The sequence below is a fragment of the Sarcophilus harrisii genome, chromosome 1 (genome assembly GCF_902635505.1).
Source record: "Sarcophilus harrisii chromosome 1, mSarHar1.11, whole genome shotgun sequence".
Lineage (NCBI taxonomy): Eukaryota > Metazoa > Chordata > Mammalia > Dasyuromorphia > Dasyuridae > Sarcophilus > Sarcophilus harrisii.
The window spans coordinates 700,118,865-700,138,153 of NC_045426.1; the positions used below are offsets into that span (position 1 = coordinate 700,118,865).

The window sequence follows — 19,289 nt, forward strand, 5'->3', positions numbered from 1 at the left end:
TTATAAAACAATAGGACCCGTCTGTTAAAACTGCAATCCTGACTACCACGAATCCATTTTCTTTTATATGTTATTATATCAAGACCAAAAAAAAAGTTTCAGCACCAAAATTTCCAATTTAAAACTTAAAAAAAAAAAAAAAAGTGGACTGGGCAGCATTAACCTAAATAAATAAAGATTTACTATGCCACAAAGAAAGCCAGAGGTTTCACACTGAAAAGATTTGAATGGAGTACAAATAACACGCTTTGGGCACTGCTGAGAGCTCATCCTCACTTCTGAAGTTTCTAGACTCAAAATGTCACATACAATAACAAAAGCAAGGATTTTCTGGAAAGCTGTTCACTTAAAATATAAATTAATGCCCCAAACTTCCCAGATATTATGGCACAGAAGCTGAGAGCTTTCCTAGATAGAACACGGAAGAATGTGGAACCCAGCCTTTTCCTAAGCAACATGGAAAAGGCCTTGAGATATTAATCTAAATCAACCTCCTTATTTTAAAGATGAAGTAGGTATAGAAGACCCTGAAAGGTTAAGTTCATCCAGATCTCCAGGATTCAAAGGAAATTTAAAAGTGACATGGTCTGTCATGGTCACAAAGAGATGTGATAGAGTGGCAACTGGATTTCCCTCACTCCAAATTCAATGTCCTCCAAAATATAATCTTACTCGCTGCCAACGGAGATTATCTCACAGGTTTAAAAAAAAAAAAAAAAGCTAGGAGGTTTTCTGGAAAACAGCACTGCCTCCCTTCACGACAGGAGCTGTGCTACTCATACAAGCTATGTGGACAAAAGTGGCTTTGACCAGGAGCCACTTCAGCTTCCTGCTCTAAATAAAGATTTGAAGATTTAGAACTGGAAGGTCATTGGGGAACATCATTTAGTTCAATTCTTTCATTTTTGAGATGAGGAAATTAAGGACTTATGGGTAAAAAGACTTGGTCAAAGTCAAAAGCCAAGCTTGCCAAGTCCTCTGCAACACAGAAGTACCTCAGTAACACAATGCAAGGAGTTTTAAATTTGGTGTCAGGAGGACCAGTTTAAATCCAGCCTCAGACACTTAGCAATGAGAAAATGGGCAAGTCACCACAAAAGGGGTGATGAGAATAGCACCTGCCTCCCGGGTTATTCTGAGAATCAAAGGTCAAAGCTCTGAATCCAAAGAGAGCATCCTGACACCACAAAACAAAAAAGGGAAAATACTATGCTTTGATCCACATTCACCCTCCAAAATTCTGCCTCTGGATGTGGATGGTATTTTCCCTCCTAAATCTATTGGAATTGCCTCAAATTGCCACATTGTTGAGAAGAGCCAAGTCCATCACAGTTGATCTTCACATAATCTTGCTACTGTATACAATGTCCTCTTGGCTCTATTTGCTTCACCCAGCATCAATTCATGAAAGGACAATGAAGATTTTAAAACATTATCGGAAAATGTTGCTGAGCAAGGAAGACTGATGTTGGAGACCTGAATTTGAACCCTGTGCACATGTGACTCTTCAAAAGTTACAAGCTCAAAATCTTTGCAGGTTATCCCCATGGTCATCCCATCACTTTTGCTTCTTTGTATATTTTTTAAACCTTACTGCCAAGACTTAACAGACGCTACCATTAACCCAATTTGGGATCTTAGCCTAGAATACAGTTTCAGTTTTCCACTTGCAACTGTGTTATCAATTTTCAAACTTTATTTACATTTCACTGAAGTAAGCTCCCTCTTCCATGACTGAGAGGCCTTCTCTCATTCATAAGGTGGCCCTTTTCACAAACCCTTCAATCCTGCATCTTTCTAATTTCTCCAGCATATGCCCCAGTTCCCCAAAGTCAATCTTTCCCCATCCCCATCAAGGGGCTTCTCTGATTTCTGCAAACACTATCAAGCCATCTTTCCAACACACTAAAAACCTTACTAGATCTGATCATTCCCTTTTGCCACTGCCTTCAATCTCTCAGTCCCTTCTCTGACAATTCCTAGAGGAGGTGCTTCCCCTACTTTTTTTTTCTTATAACTGGCACTGATCCATTTCTCCCTACTTCCCATCTTCTCCCTTTCCTTCCCTTCTCACCCCCCCCCCCATTATACCTTTACCTGAGAGTACTCTACCCAAAGGCATGTGAAATCTTTTTTTTTCTTCATACCTTAACTCTCCCAAGGTATCTTGGGAGTTTACAGACTAGATTTATTTCTTAAAGGACCAAGGCAAAAACCTAAATCACCCCGCCTTTCATTGACTGGTCCCAGACTGACCCAGAAACTACAAACCCTAAGGGTCTTCCCCTCCCAGATTGGATTTTGGGGTGAATTTTTGTTTTTGATTAGGCAAAAATGGCCATTCTTTGCCTAAATCTTACTATAGTTTACCATAGAACAGGCATTGTTCTAAGTCAAAATGAAATCCCCTAAATGGTCTTGTGATAAAGAGCCATCTGCACCCAGAGGGAGGGCTGTGGGGATTCAGTGTGGGTCACAACATAGCATTTTCATCTTTTTTGTTATTTGCTTGCTTTTTTTCCTTCTCATTTTTTCCCCTTTTTGATCTGAATTTTCTTGTGCAGCATAAGTGTGGATATGTATAAAGGAATTGCACATATGTGACATATACTGGGCTACTTGTGATCTAGGAGAGGGGTTGGGGGAAAGGGAGGGAAAAATGTGGAACACAAGGTTTTACAAGAGTGAATATTGAAAATTATCTATGCATGTATTTTGAAAATAAAAAGCCTTAATTAAAAGAGAGAGAGAGAGAGAGAGAGAGAGAGAGCGAGCGAGCGCTGTTAAAGAGCTTAGTTTAAAAAGGCCAAAGTTTCCCACTTCCTCCAGGACCACCTCTACTCATCCATATGTCTATCTGTCCATCTTACCCAGGAGGTAAGGGTAAGGAGGAGAAAGTAAGGCTGGTGACTGCACAGCCCTTCCTCACTTCAATCCAACTCACTTTCATGTCAGGTCCTTGCCTCCCTGAAGCCCCGACCTCTTTGGTGTAAAGGTCTTTTTAACCTCAATTGCCTAGGACCCTGTGGGGTCTGGATACTCTGGCCCTTTCCAGTTCCATGACTGCTCTCCCCAGTGGCTTTCCTCCCACCTGCCTGACTGTTCCTTCTGTCTCCTTGGCTGGTTCTTCTTCCAGGTCATGCATTTACTAATGTCTAGTAGACTAGTTTGTCAATCACTGTATTAAGTTAAGCACTAGAGATCTAAATAAAGGCAGAAGACAGAGAACTGCTCTGAAGAGTTTATGACCTAATAGGTCTCCCTGAAATCTGTCATAGTTCTTGTCTTCTCTTCCCATTCATTCTATCTCAGCTCCCATACACAATCATTACCTCTGCAGATGATTGCCAGGTTACATAATACCCTCTCTCCTGAGCTCAGTCTTGCAACACTGTTTTTTGTCCATCTCAAACTGGACGCTTAAGAGGCATTTCACACAGTTTGCCCCATAAATAACTTGTTATTCCCTTCCCAAACTCTTTTCTATGCTACTTTCTATTACTTCTCTATTACTTCCAAGAGCACCGACCCCCCCCCCTCCCCACCCCCAGCTAAGCTGCCCAATCCTGAGATCATTCTTGCCCCTTCATTTGAATTTCTCCCACATACAGTGGCCACATACAGTGTGGCCAATTCTCATTTCTTACCTCCCAGAGGTCTGCCCTTTCTCTTGACTCATACAGCTTTCATCTGCCCTACCAGGCCCTGATCACCTTAGGCCCAGACTACTGCATCATCTCTGATTGGTCTATCTGTTTCAACTCTCCACTACCATCCTCAGCTGCTAAGGCCAGGCCTTTTGTGCTCCCTTGCTCTCTCCCTCTCCACAGGCCCTGCCCCGCCGCACCCCTTTCTATTTGCTTCAAACCTCTCTAGTAAGGATTTTGTTAAATTTAAGTCTTTTCTCCCATTAACAGGGAGCACCTGAGGGCAGGACTGTGTTCTCACCCCTTTTTGTATCACCCAGCAAACAGCAATAAATGCTTGCAGGCTAATGGCTGGACAAATGTTTCTCATTCTAGATCTTCAAAACTTTCCATGAACCGTCCCTCCTCCATAGCTAACTTCTCCATTTCCCAATTCCAACTCAATAAACTGTGTCCTCTGAATATGTCAGTTTTTTTGAACCCAAGTGTAAGGCTTTACATTTGCCTCTATAACCTTCATCTTATAAACCTCAAAGACCAACAGTTTCAATCTGAATGGAGCCTTAAGAGATCTTTAATTTAATTCTCTTCTCTTGAGGCTAAAGTTAAGTGACCTGACAAAAGGAGTTGGGGGGAGGAGAAAGAAAAAAGGGATTTAATCTTACATCAAGATATTTCTGGATCCTAACTTTCATGCAACTTGATAGCTATTTGTCTTAGGTTAGAGTAATTTGCAAATCAGATTATCAGATCTATACCTTTAACCAAATCACTGAAAAAAAAATGGTGATCTATACAGGAATGAAAACAGATCACTGAGCCACTCTGCTGGAGACTTGCTAAGCCAACAGTGAAACACTAAAAACTATTCTTTGAGTTTAGCCAATCGGTTCCAAATCAATCGACTGGTTTGTCTAGACCAGGGCTTCCTTAACTTTTTCCACCTGAGAAATTTGCATGTGACCCCAGGTATTTAGGTATCTACAATAGGTAAACAAATCAACCATTTATTGATAATAAATCTTAATTTTGCAGCCCCCATATTCAGTTACATAACCCACAGTTTAAGAAGCTTTGGTCTAGACCACACTCTTCTTCATCTTTCACAATGCCTCATCAGAAAAGACTTTGAAAAATACTCTGCTAACATCTCCATAAATTCTGTTTAAACTAGAGCATGTCCCGGATTCCCTGTTTGTATCCTATCAACAAGGTCCAGCCTGTAAGTCTGCAGGATTTGGGTTCTTGACCCCAGGAGAGCTTTTAGGAATCCTCCCCTCCTCACAAGTTTCCCTGCCATCTCTAATCACCATTGTTAAAATTCTGCCAAGAATCCGAGTCAAGCTCACTTGCCAATAGAGTTTGCTGCCTTGAATTTTCTTCCTAGACCCTTGGCCCGTTTCCAGGTGTGCCCTACACCTCCCCATAATCTTTTCCTATCAGTGACTTGCACCTGCACGTAACCAGTTCATTCAGGACCTCCAAGATACATGTGATTCCTTGGGACCGGATAACTTGGACTCACTAAGAACATCCAAGGCCTTTTACAACCTCGGAGCTTATGGCTTATACATTTTCATTTCACCCTTTTCAGCCCAAAGGTCATTCATTCTCCCAAGCAGAAAAAATGAGCAGCTGGGCCTTCCTAATGATCACACAGTCAGCCTGATCACCATCACCCACACTGCATTTACTGAAACCTTAATTCTTTCTTCCAATAAAATCAAATAAAATTTCAAAAAAGATAAAAATCACAATCACTTTTTTATTATTCATTCTGGGCCAAGTGTTCCTAACACTCTCCAGCAAGATGTTTTTGGTATTGGTGCCTGCCCCTGTTTCCATCTTTGAAAATCTCCTTAGGAGCATAAGTTTTCTGAGCATCCACACCCATTCTTTTTGTTTTTCTTCTTCATTGTAACTGGAATAAGACTCTAAGATGGGTGGAAGTCAACTGCAGAGGAGTTTAGATGCAAATCTGAGGAGGGTGTATTTTATCTTAGACTGGATGGGGAAGGAGCCACTGATTATTTTTGAGTAGGGGGAGAGGGTGATATGATGAGATCTGTGTTTTAGGACTAATGGATGGATTAGAGGGAAGGTATGGAAAGTAGGAGACCATTGTAAGAGTTCAGATAAGAACGAATGAGTCTGCAATGGGGCAGAAGCTGTGAGATGAAAAGAGGAGACAGATATGAAAGGACAGAATGGACAAGACTGTGGAAACTGACTGGATACTGGGGTTGACTGGGAGAGGATACTGAGAAAAGGGCAGGATGACTCCCGAATTTGGAAACAGAGGTCATGTAGAAGCACTTTGATGCCCTCAAAGAAACAGACGAAGGGACTGTTTTAGGGGGAATAGGAGAGGGATAAACCTGGTTTTGTTTGGGACATGTTGAGGTTTAAGGTGCCTAAAGGACATGTAGAAATGTCCAGTTGGTAATGAGAACTGCAATTCAGATCTGAGGTTAGGGCTGAAGACTTAAAGACTTCAAGGCTCATACAGGGATGAGATCACTAAGGGACAAACTACTGAGCTAGAAAAGCCCTAGAGACAGAAACTAGGGGATGCCCATCCTGGACTGAAAGGCAGGAAATGAAGAGAAATGGAGGCTCATGGGAGTCCAAGCACTCTGGGGAAGGGTGCTATGCCCCGGATGCAGCCAGCTCTTCTCACCTAAACAAATCCTACCCACTTACCCCTTGAGGTTCAGCTTAGGTTCCTGAGAACTCCAGCCATACTGACTGCTCCCTTTTCTGAATCCCCGAGGCATGATATAATGCAAAGAGCACAGGGTTTTAATCAAAAGACTCATGTTCAAACCTTGGCTCTGCCACTCATGTACAATGGACAACTTGTTTATTAAACCTCTGGAGGGGGCCTTAGTTTTCCCAACTGTAAAATGGGTAGACCCAAAACTAGAACCCAAGGACCCCCCCTACCTCCCAGTATGATGCTTCTGCATGTTGTCTCCCTATTCCGATTTTTTTTCTTGTGTTCTCTTCTGTTCTATGTGTTAGTCTAAATTGGAAGGTTCCCGGGGTCAGAAACTTGCTTTGTACAGCCTGAAGCAGACGTGCTGCCTTTGTTCACAGGTGATTCTGGCACACCACTGGATTTCGGATGGGCCTGGGAACAAGGCTGAGGCAGTAGCCACGAAGGTCCTGTTGGCTCGTGTCCGCTGTCCGAGGTCTGGTGAGTCTGGCTCCTGGCAGAGTGTAATTCCAAACTCCTCTACCCTGTGCCCACAAGCAGTCCTCTCCCCTGCTTAGGCTGGGGAAACTAATGAGGGGACAGCCAAGTCCTGGCTGCTTTCCTTCCCGGGTATTTCCTAGTGCCTTTGTCTCACTGGGAGGCAGGAACTAAGAGTTAAGTAGTGGTGAGATCACTTTCTAATATTATTACAGGAAGACCTTTCAAGGGTATTTTCCCCCCAAGCATCAGTTTTCCTGCTCCTTAAGTCTTTGCTAGGTTTTATTTTCTTTTATTTGAGCCCAAGTCCCTGTCTCCCCCACCCCACCCCTTCTCTTCATCAATAGCTTTGTAGAGTACAGGGGAAAAAATAACATTTATACCCATTTGTTTCCATAGCAACCACAACAAAACTTGATATAAACTGCCTTCTTTTAAAGATACAGAATCACAAAACCTGAGAGTTGGAAGGACTTTCAGTGGCCATCTGGGTCAATCCAGACACAAAGGAAATCACCATCATATACAACAAATAGTAATCGAACCTCTATGACAGGGCTTCTTAAACTCCTGAACCGTTCCATCAAAGAAATGTTTACGTGACTTCAGGCAGGGAAGCATAGAAAATAGGCACACTAATCAAACATTTACTGATGATAGATCCTAATTTCGCTATCCCTATTCAGTTATAGGATCCACAGTTTAAGAGCATGGGTTCTAGGAGAAGACCACCAGTGATAGCCTGTGGCACACATGTCTAATTGCAGGAAGCCCTTCTGAACCTCAAGCCTAAATTAGCCTCTCTTTAGCTTCCACAGCCCACAAAAAATTATTTATATAAAAATTCCTCTTCCACAAGACAGCCTTTCAATTAGACTCTTATCCCAATTAAACATCCCCATGCCTTACAACCAACCTTCTATGACATGGACTCTTCACCACGCTGGTCACTTTCCCTGGAGAGAGTCCAGAACTGCAGAAGAACCTAACCAACGCAAAGGACACTGGGCTCACAGCCTTCTCTAAAACAAATAAAGAATCCCACAAACCTTTTCAGAAACACTACCTAGCCACACTTCCTCTATATTAGACTTGTAAAGCTGATAATTCAAGGTAAAATTTTCTTAAATTTCACCTCATGAGCCTAAGCCCAATGTTCCAGGCCATGAAGATACTTTTAGATCCCGACACTTGCTGATATCCCCTATGTGAACCCAGACTCCAGTTAAAACATGCTGCTCTCTTGAAGGAGAATTCTGACACATTTTCACCTTCCAATTTTAGTAACTGATCCCTCTGCAGAATGTGACTACACTAACTGAATGATCTCATCACCATATATGTCTAACAATCTAGCCAACCACAAGATACAAAATATATAAATGATTTCTAACCTGCAACAGTAGCAGAAAGAGCTTTCCCTAAAGTAGACTTTTATCTCATGCCACATATAAAGACAAAAAACAAACAAAAACAAAAGGAGAGAGGAAATGGGACTCCTGAGTACACAGGCTATTGGGATATACACTGCTGCTCCAGATATTACACTACAAAGACAAGCAATTTGCAAGATTACATTTTCTCTTTATTAAAGACATTTTTTTTCGTAGCAAGTAAAATATTTAAAGGAGCAATACAAGTGTTTCATGCGTCCATCTTTTTTAGTTTAGTTTTAGATTAAGAAAGTCTGAAACCTTTTAAGGTCCCCATCAACTATCACTGGAATCATAAACTAAACTACCAAAACATCTACTTTGCAATAGAGATCCAGGTGTAGGGCATGTTATGAAGTTAGAAAATAAACCAAGTAAATAAATTTCCTAAAATATCAGTATACCATATATAGTAATACTTTAATATTTCAAATGTTGTACTGTTTTTATTATTTTAAAAAGCCAAAACAAGGAATTCCATCCACTATATTCAAGACAAGGAAAATGACTTTTTGGTCCCCAAAAAAGACCACCAAAGTCACTGAAACATTCTCTGTAGATTTCCAGCCAGGTCGGTGATTTGAACAAGGAACCACCCCCCCACCCCCATCCAACATATGTACTCTAGCAAAAAAAATCCGAAATCTATACTTGATCAGTTAATGATTAAGAAATACATTTTTAAAAAAATACTCCTCTCACTCCAGAATTACTTAAAAAGAGCATGAATTGTACACACAATAAACAGCAGAGGCCAGAGACGAGGGCTGCATCGATACATGTAGACTAAATGTCTACATGGCGTACAAAGAAGATCCGTGTGTCTCGGGCCAGTGAAGGGAGGAAGCCCAAGGGAGTCGGAAAGCCCCAAGGATGAAAACTGGAAGACTAATAATAATACATTGTTGGTAGAGTTGTGAAATGATCCAGCTATGCTGAAGAGCAATTTGGAACTGTGCCCAAAGGACTATCAAACTGTGCATACCCTTTGATCCAGCAGTGTCTCTACTGGGCCTGTATCCCAAAGAGATTATAAAAGAGGGATAAAAACCCATCCACATCCAGAGAGAAGACTATGAGTATGACTCGTAGCATGGCAATTTCACCTTTTCTGTTGTGTGCTTGCTTGCTTTTTTTTCTTGCTCATTTTCTCCCTTCTAATCTGATTTTTCTTGTGCAGCAAGATAAATAAGGAAATGTTTAGAAGAATTGCACTGTTTAACTGTCTAGGGGAGGGAGAAAAATTCGGAACACAAGGTTTTGCTAGGTCAATGTTGAAAATATCTTCACATATATTTTGAAAAATAAAAAGCTAATTAAAAAAAGAAAGAAAGGAAAGAAAGCTAAAAGAGCTGCACCGTGAAAACCAACAAGAGGCACTAAAACCAAGACAGCAGAGCCTGGGGCTACAGAAACAATGAAGGCCCCGGAATATCCAATGTGTTCAACTGCAAAGATCCAGGAAGTGGAGGCCTGCACAGGAACTCGGAAGACCCAGAACAATGGCAGAGCACAAAGTCCAAATTCAGGAAGAGATAAGGAGGCAAAGCAAATGCAAGCCTATGTAAGAGAATTCTGAATATGGGGAATATAAACTTGATGCAAAGTGAAGTGAGTAGAACCAAGAAAAGAATGTATACAAAGAAAACACAGCAGACTTAAGAACCAAGTCCAGACAGGGGGATGATAAGTTCTAAGGTCAAAGATGTAAATTTTGGGACACTATATGCTTTAATCTGCCTGGACTACTCTTCTTACAAGGATTTGGGTTTTTGTTTTTTTTTTTTTTTTCTTTCTCTTGGTTTTTAATGAGGGAAAGGAAATGAGGGGAGGCTGAAATAATAACCCCAAAGTGCTCTTTTTAAAAAATGCACCAAAGAGAACAAAAGGAAGTTCAAAAAGGCCAGTTGAAAGAACACATAGAATGTTCACCAATGTTAAAAAGCAAGGGGTATGAAATAAAGAATGACAGTTTCACATCTAGGACTCTTGTTTGTTCTGCCTCATATATGGAAATATTCTTTTTCAATGCCTAAATCATGAATAAAAAAATAAAATTTAAAAACAAAACAAAACAAGCACTTTGCAAAGTCTGCATTTTTTAAAGCGAACTGTTATTACATCACTAATTTTTACAATATGTGAGGAAAAAAACTGGAATTGGGACTACTGAGCTCCCATCATTAGTGATCTTTGAGGATCATGTAAAACATGAGAGAAAACATGAGCAAGACTGGAGAAGAAAAATGTCTTGACTTTCAAAAAAGGGAAGAGACTGGATTCTGTCACCACAGGAAAGTGAGCTGAACTAAGATTCCAGACAAATTCTAGAATAACTTAAGATGGGAGTAGGAATCAAATATGGAAGGAAGTGTTGATCCTAAAGAGCCTGACTTCCAGTAAAACAAAATCCCATTAGGTTATCTTTACTCCCTTTTTGATAACAGAGCATTTAATAAGTCTTTCAGGCAGTTTTTTTGGTTTCATTTTGTTTATTGCTGAGGCAGTTGGGGTTAAGTGACTTGTCCAGGGTCACATAGCTAGGAAGTGTTAAGTAGCTGAGGCCAGATTTGAACTCAGGTCCTCCTGACTTCAGGGCTGGTGCTCTATCCACTAGGCCACCTAGCTGCTCCTTTCATGCAGTTCTTACAGAAAAGATGGAGTATATGGCAAAAGACAGCATAAATCAGATGGATTCAAACCTAGATGTCAGGTCTAAATGCCCGACTCAAGGAGTCAAGCTAAGGCAAGAAGAGCTTTCTATTTGCCAGGAACTGTGTCAAAGGTTGAGGACACAAAGAAAATCAAGACAGTCCCTGTCCTCAAAGACCACGAATGAACAGGGGAAGCAACATACAAATGGCGGACAAAGAAGATACAAAAGGGATAGATGGGAAGTAATCTAAAAGGGATGGTACTAAAGAGGACTGGGGAAAGGGCCACTTATGGAAGACAGACTTCTGCTGACAGTTTAAGGAAGCCAAGAGGGAGAAATGAGAAGAGAGAACGTTCCGGGCGCGGTGGAGGCCAGGGAAAACGCACAGAAATGAGATAGAGAGTCTTCCTCTAGGAAGTGCAGGGAGGCCAGTGTCACTAAATCACAGAGTCCATGAAGGGGAGTAAAGAAAGTGTCAGGCTGGAAAGGTAGGAAGACCAGCTCTAAGTCGGGGGGGGGGGGGGGGGGGGGTTATGTTTGATCCTGGAGGTAATAGGGAACCACCAGAGTTGGCTGAAAGGGGAACTGAGTGAAGAATGTACAGATGTGACTCAGAAGCAGCTCTCCAGGACAGTGAGTGCCTCAGGGATGGGAGTGGGGGGAGGAGGGACCCAAGTTCAATGAGCTAATAGTATGACATGATATCCAAGAAAGTGAAAACCTATTTGGAGACTATATTAAAGGTAAATAGAGCACCCAAAAATATGGCAGTGATTACCCTGGCTTCTGCTTGGGTCATTTCATATCTGGACTTGTAGGTTCAGTTGTGGGTGGCAAATTTTAAAAAAGACATTGATAAGCTGCAGTGTTCCGGGAGGAACAACCGGAATAGTAAAGGACTTAGCTCAAAGTCAGATAAGAATCAGCTGGAAGAATTGCAGATGTTTACCTGGAGAAGGGGAGGAGGAGGAAGTAAAAAAGGGAGAGACAAGACAACTATCTTCAAATGTCTGAAGGAAGGATATGTGGATGGAATTATTCTATTTGGTCTCAGAGGACCAGACTAAGGTTAATGAGTGGAAGCCTCAAAAAAGCAAATTTAGGTCTGATTTACAAGAGGGAAAAAAAAAACACCCTTCTGTTCAGCCTATTTCTGAGCAGACTGAGAGGTTGCCTTAGCAATGGGTTCCCCGCCATTGGCACTGTTTGCTGTAGAGGGAATTTTTCTTCAGGTATAGGTTGCCCTAAAACAGCTTCCAAAGTCCTTTCTACTGCTAAAATTCGGAGTCTGAAAGATGGAGAAACCAAGAAAGGGAGGGGGAAAGAGTTGGGTAATTTTAGATCAAGAAGCTTTTCAGAAATTCGTGGCAGATACTAGGACACAAAAAGACAGGTGGTGGAAAGGTTAACAAAGAGAAAAATTTGGCCTGTTAAAAATTCTGTCTAGGACCAGCCATGCATCTAGAAAAGACTGAAGGTCTCATAGGCTGATCCCGTGCTGAATGGGCCTCAGGATCCCAAATTTCACCAGTTCACACACCTAAAAAAAAAAAAAAAAAAAAAAAAAACCCACAGCTAAACAGTCTTTTCCTGGCACAGCCTCCACTATCTGGTACCAGCTCGACTTTCCCACCTTATTTCTTATTTCAATTCTTTATGTATTCCACCATGGGTGTGGGCCCAAAGCGAACTACTGTTGATCCAGAGAGATTCCTTGCCTCCCTCCACCCCACTCCCAAAATGGCCTTCTGCCTGTTCCTCACTCCAATGCTACTGCCCTCCCTAATAAAGCTTTCCTAAATCTAATCACTCGTGGCCATCTTCCTTCACTTGGCAAATCACACGGCACTTTTCTGACAAGTTTCTCACGCTTTCATTCTGGGACACTGTGTAAAGCGTCAGTGTCTATGGCTCATCCCTCCACTAAATGGGCAGGTCTACCAGGGAAGGGTTGATGCTCTAATTAAACTTCTCCCCCCCCTCCCCATCAGAAGGTACAACATTGATGTATGTTTCAGATGTGAGTAGGAGATTTCAACCTCATTAGGGGTAAAGTCAGTTCCTGTGGCCTAGCCTACTTTACCCGCCATTGCTAACATGGTTTCAAAAGGAAATGATTCTCAGGCTTCAACAATGGACTTATGAAATTGGTGGCTCAGCATCCATTCACAAGCAGAGGGGTCACTGTCTGTCCAAGCTGCCTACTAAACAGTAACTACATCTGGGTTCTAGTATGTCCATCTTTACTGAAGAATCACATGGTTCATATTTTACCAGACCACCATGTAATTTCATTCCATAAACTTTACAATTTAATTCGGCAAATTTAAGCTGTTTCATCCGTAACCTTCCGGATAGGCAGATTGACAGTCTTGGGAAAAGTTCAAAAGCCACTGGGGATCTGTTTAAAATCGGTACCACCAAAGATTTTAGCTCCACTACTTTCCAGAGCTCAAAGAGCAAAGTTGAAGGGATAAGAAAGCTGTAGGTCACGAGGAGGGGGATACGATGTCACTTTTTAAAATGTACGATGTCACTTTTTAAAATGTAAAAGGTCTACTCCAAAGACTAAGGAACACTACTACTCTGCACGCCCCCAGTACAGAATGCTGTGCATGTCCAAAGCCACCAATACATTATTTCCTCAAGCACCACCTTAAAATGATGAAACCAGCAGTGAGAGGCTCTCTGCTCTCTCTTGTTGGCCAAGAAAAACTGATATGCAAACGGCAAAGGAATTAACCACAAAGCTAATACAACATGGTGCTGGGCAAGGGGTAGGGCTTCCTAAGAGATCCCCCATTTACTAAAATTTACACAACGCACGTGTGCATGGTTACTGCTATGAAATGTTAATGGGGCATCAGATAACTGTATTTTTAATTAATAAATTGCTTTCCATTCTTTTAAGTTTCTGAGAATGAAAGGAATTAAGATCTTTAAGTAGGAATGTCTGACTCTGACGATCACGCAAAGGAATGTAAGTGGTTTTTATCTTACTACGGAAGCAAATAGTGAATGAATTTTTACTTTACAAAAACCTATTAGCAAACATCCTATCTTATGCATGTCTGTGGAAAAATGAAAAATAACTCCTAGACATTAAGACTCATTTAGACTCTCAACTAAAATGACACCAAATTACTGTTGTTATTTTGTTTTGTTGTTATTTGTGGGGGAGCCTGCTGGAAGAGAGGAAGTATGAATTGTTTTAAGCTACTCCTAGGATCTTGAATAGAAAAAAAAAAAAAAAAAAAAAAAAAAAAAAAAAACTTGGAAGTCACATGTCACCATTTTGCTTCCTGTACCTAAGTCTCTGTTTATAGTTATTCAGAATAATTCAAATGCTATGGCTTTGGGGTCAACCTCAACAGTTGCTGAGATCTGGAAATACACATTCAACTCCATGTTGGTGAATATTCAAAGTGCTCCTATGCACAGACTACCACGCCTGGTCTGAGTCCCCGGAGAGTCAGCCTGGTCCAGCTTTGAACCAATTATCATCTTTTACTAATCTCTGGTGGTTTTAATTATGTCTGTTACCACTGGTATAGTCTGTCAGAACTGGACTTTAGCTGCTCCTGTCTGAGTTCTGATATATTTTTCTTATCAATACTACACAGCACTGCCAGCATTGAGCACTCAGAGCAGGCTCTATTAAAAAGAGATCCAAGAACCACATAATATCTTAAAGCTGTACAGGTTCTCAAGAGAACACAGAAATATCATCAGTCCTCTAAGTAGCAAACAGGCTACAACTATTATCATGGATGTGTGTGATCAGAATGTGAAATTAAGGAAATACTTCATTAAATTTGTGCATCCAGAAAAAGAACTAAGGAGACTGAATGTAAAGCAGCACATGCTATGTTCACTTCCTTTTTCTGTTTTTTTTTTTTTTTAATCTCTCCCATGGTTTTTCCTTTTTACTCTGATTTTTCTCTCCCAACATGATTCATAATGTGCTAAAAATCAATTAATTAATTTAAAAAACTAATTTGGTATATCTGTTTGATCTGAACACCTGCAAGAGAAAATCTATGATCTTAGTTCAATGTTAAGAATTTCTGAAATAATCTCTCTTCAGAATTCAGAATCCAACAAATCCCTTAAAAATCTGGATCAAAACTTAGAATGCAATACAAAAATATAGTCATTTTCTAAAACATTATCGACCAACTGAAAGACAGGAACTAAAGCAGGTGAACTAGGGCTGGGAATGCTCTGAAGAGGGGAACTAAAAAAGTATACCGAGATTCAAACTGCACATGATGAATCAGTGAAAAGATACAAAGGAATCGACACTACCTAAGAAACTGTGGTGTATTTTAAGAACACTAAGTGTTAGGGCCAACAGGAACCTGTGTCCAGAATTAACCACAGGCTAATTGTCTCCCTTAAGCAAGCAGCAGTTCTGGGGCGTGAGTTTTCTCATCTACATACAAAACCAAAGGGTTAGATCAGATTATCTCATCCCATACTAGCATTCTAAGAGTCCAATCCTTCACTTAAAAATATGTATATACACGTGATACAACACATGAGTCATTACACAAAAAGGAAAATGTACTTAGGCAATCCCACTCACCCCCCCCCCAAGTTAATTTTATGTTTTATGTTTGCACTCCTACCTTTGGTTGTCTAACAGGGTCTACCCACCCTTTCCCACTTAGTTTCTCATTCCTCTGAATTCACAAAAGATGTGAACGTAGAACCTAATATCACTACCAGCCAGCCTGCATTTCTCCAGGGTTATATTAGGCTTCAGCCCAAGCTTGTGCGATTAGAACCCCAAGTGCAGCTATCTCTCCAAGCTGCCACTTCCTGCAGAACCACAGCAGAGTCCATTTTTTGCCATGATCTTAAAATGCATGTCCGTTCTCGGTTGGAGCCATTTGTCTGGGAGAAGCTTTTTTCCTTTGGGCCTACTGATGCATTGCAGACATGCTTAATATACTGTCCCATTCCCCTCATTTCTCCCCCTCCTTCACATTAAAAGGTTTTCCCTGCTCTCCCCCATATAATCCTCTAGCCATTCAACCTCAGTTCTGACAGGAGGAGGGCTAAGATTTCATGGTTCAGAAAAAAGACATTTTCCCCCTTATTCTGCTGGCTTCTAGAGCCCGGCGGGTTAGCTGTGTTATCATCTAATTTTTCAGCTATCAAATGGAGGGGGTGTTGAGCTGAAGTGGCCCTCGCAGCTCTAAGGATCTATCATCACGACGCTACAAAACCCAGCATTTACAGAATACTGCACACATGACACGCGTGATCTCACTGGTTCCTCGTCACAACCTTGAGAGGCAAGCGAAACAGATGCTATGATGCTCATTTTACAGACGAAGATAATAGGCTCAGGAAGGGGGAAGACTGTTCGGTGGAGGGCCACCGGAATGATACAGGGCCTTAAGTCCATGCCATATAAGAACTGGCTGAAGGAACCAGGAAGTCTAACGTACAGTAGGAGGTCAGCCAACTGGGGGGAGGGGTGACCCAGGAGAGCAATGTACAATGAGACAAATTCAGGTTTGATGGAAGCAAAACTGAAATGGGTTATCCTGAGAGACAATGTATTGCTGCCCCTCACTGGCCACCATTAACCAAAGGCTGGATAGCTGTGTCAAGTCAGCTGTAGAGGATTCTTTTCCAGGTTCTTGTGGGTCTAAATCAGATCATTAAGTGTTCTGGTGTCACAGACCACTGTGGAAATTAAGGGTTTAAAATACATAAAATAAAATATGTTAACATATCAAAGGAAACCAATGATATTGAAGTCATTATTTTTTTAAAAAATTGGTTTTTGGCAAAGCAATCAGGGTTAAGTGACTTGCCCATGGTCATCCTACTATCAAAAAAATTTTTTTAAGAATCATTTCTATGAAAAAAATAAATGAATAATAATTTTTTTTTAAAAGAATCACATCTATGAATCACAAGTTAAACCTCTAAATAGCTTCCAAAATCCAATCTGAAGATGGCCCCCAAGAGTATCCTTACAGGAAATATCAAAGGAAGAATTCATACCCAGGACTCATTAAACCCCACCTAAGAATGGGGTCCTTAAGAATGATCACAACCAAAACGTGAACCTTCATCCGAAAAAGAAACTTTCCAAAACCACCAAAAATTCACCGGGCCCAATTTGCCAAAATGATGTTGGACACCGGGTATCCAATCACTTTAATGGACTGGAACCATCAGAAGAAAATGCGACCCCAAAGAAGCCAAATTGCTTCTCAGAATGCCCAGAAAGAGGTTGTTCTGGGCAAAGGAACTTTTCTCAAATGGATTCAAAATAGGCGATATAAAAAGTAAAACAAAGCAAAACATTAAAAATGGTTTCGAAATGACTAAATCAACCCCATTCCTTCCCCCCAAAGAGAAAACATGCGCCTGCAAAATCCAATTTCCGTCCCTTGTGAAAAGGCTCTGAGATAAGACCAGGTGCGACCCCAGTGTTGGCCCGGGGGAGGGCCATCTACAAACGCCTCTCTTTAGTCACTGAAATGTGTCATATTCAATGTATTCCCTGGCAATATGCCCTAATACAGGCTCCGAGCCAGTCATTTCTGTTGATAAAGTGAAAAACACCTGGATAAATTGGATTCCCGACCTAGGGAAAACGCTAACGTGTTTGGTTTTTGCATCTGAATGATTTTTTCCCCAAGTACTGGTTTTGGCTGGTGAGGAGGGAGGCAGAAAATGGCAAGAAAACTGGGCCCAGTACCCAAGCTACTTCAACCTTAAGAAAGAAGGGTAGCTTATTCATTCATTAGTAATAGTCAGTGACGTCCACTGCCCTCAGGGTACGGATCCAGCTCTCCTCTATGGCATAGCATTAAAATGAACCAATTTGAAGCCTCCTCTAGCCTTAATGAAGTTCACATTTGGCTTCTGATCTCAAAGGGTTGATGAGGCTGTGATTTAAAGGTTGAAACAATTTCTAACCAAAGTACAAAGTGAGCCTGGAAAAGGAAATATGGAATCATCCTCTGTTCCTGTGAAGGATCTGAGCTGAACTAGGGCAAGGAAAATCCTGAGAGATGCAATTACTGAACATCCAAGGTACTAGGAGGTGCTGAAGTATTTATAAAGATTTCAAGGCTTTTATCTAGAAAATACTTCTTGGGTTTTAAAGGCTCTGTTTCTCAAGTATGAGACAGCATTCTTAAACAGAGGGAGTGGCATATGTTGAGATCACCAAATGGGATTGAAAGGTTTTTCAGGCTCTGAATAAGAACACAAATTCATCTTCACATGATAAATGGGAAAAGAGACAAAAACTGTGTCCAAAAAGCCACACATGCTTTAAATGTTAAGTAATTAGCATCTAGGAAACTATCAAATAACATCTTTTTACATTCCTTGCTACAGAACTAGGAACTGATCATTTATCCTTCCTTTTGAACATTCCATTTCACTGGCATTATAGTGAATCTCCACCTCATGCTTGGAGCAGATCCCAGAAGTGACAGATGCAGTAAGCATGAAGATTTAACGAAAAAAAAAAAATCCAATAGCGTTTAGAAAGGCTATTTGCTAAAAATCTGACCCCCAAACTATACGTAAAGGGATAGACATAAATGCTGCTTAAAGCAATCAGCATGCGATTTAACAAAATGATTATTCAAAATTGGCTATCACGTGCACTACTTCTGCAATCGATTAAAATCCAAAAGGTCTCAAGACTCCATTCTCAATTTATAACAAATGGATCTGACCTTTAAGCCACTTTTTAAAAAAACCTTCTGTTAAAAAAAAAAAAAAAAGGCCACGATAAAATACTTCAGTTAAATATTTGCAATTCAATCACGTTAAGTTTTATTTCATTCTGTTCACCGATATTCTCATAATCACTGAAATCAAGGCCACAGGCTACAACACATAGCTCCAAAAGAATAAAACCTTTTCTTAAGTCACTTTCTTTTGAAATCGGTCTGTGGATTATCAAGAATCCACACACCACCATCCCCTCTAGTTTTATGGTGAATAGATTAATATGGAATGCAAGAACTGCAATTGAGCAGACAGCACAAAGCAACAGCCTATACTTAATCATTTCCCCCCCTCTATTATATTAGATGTGTCCCCTCTATTATATTAAATGGTGTCAGGAGAGTGAGTGATCTGTAGGGTGAGGACAATGAAATTCCTTCTTGGAGTGCCTAAGATTTCTGCCATTACTGATTTGGAGAAGACAAATGTGGTCTCAGGCATGAAGTCTACACCATAAAAGGATCTGATTTTTTTTTTTTAAATATATAACTACTACCCTTAGTAAATATCATCACCCCATACCAGAGTAAAAGAAAAACCCCACAAAACTTAATTCTGACTAAAAAAAAAAAAAATGTACA

At 40.7% G+C, this 19,289-nt stretch overlaps 1 protein-coding gene across 1 annotated transcript in view; it reads right to left on the reverse strand.

Annotated features, from left to right (window-relative positions):
• CORO1C (coronin 1C) overlaps positions 1-19,289 on the reverse strand; it is an 82,390-nt gene that overhangs the window by 61,702 nt on the left and 1,399 nt on the right. The gene's annotated exons all lie outside the window — the stretch shown is intronic.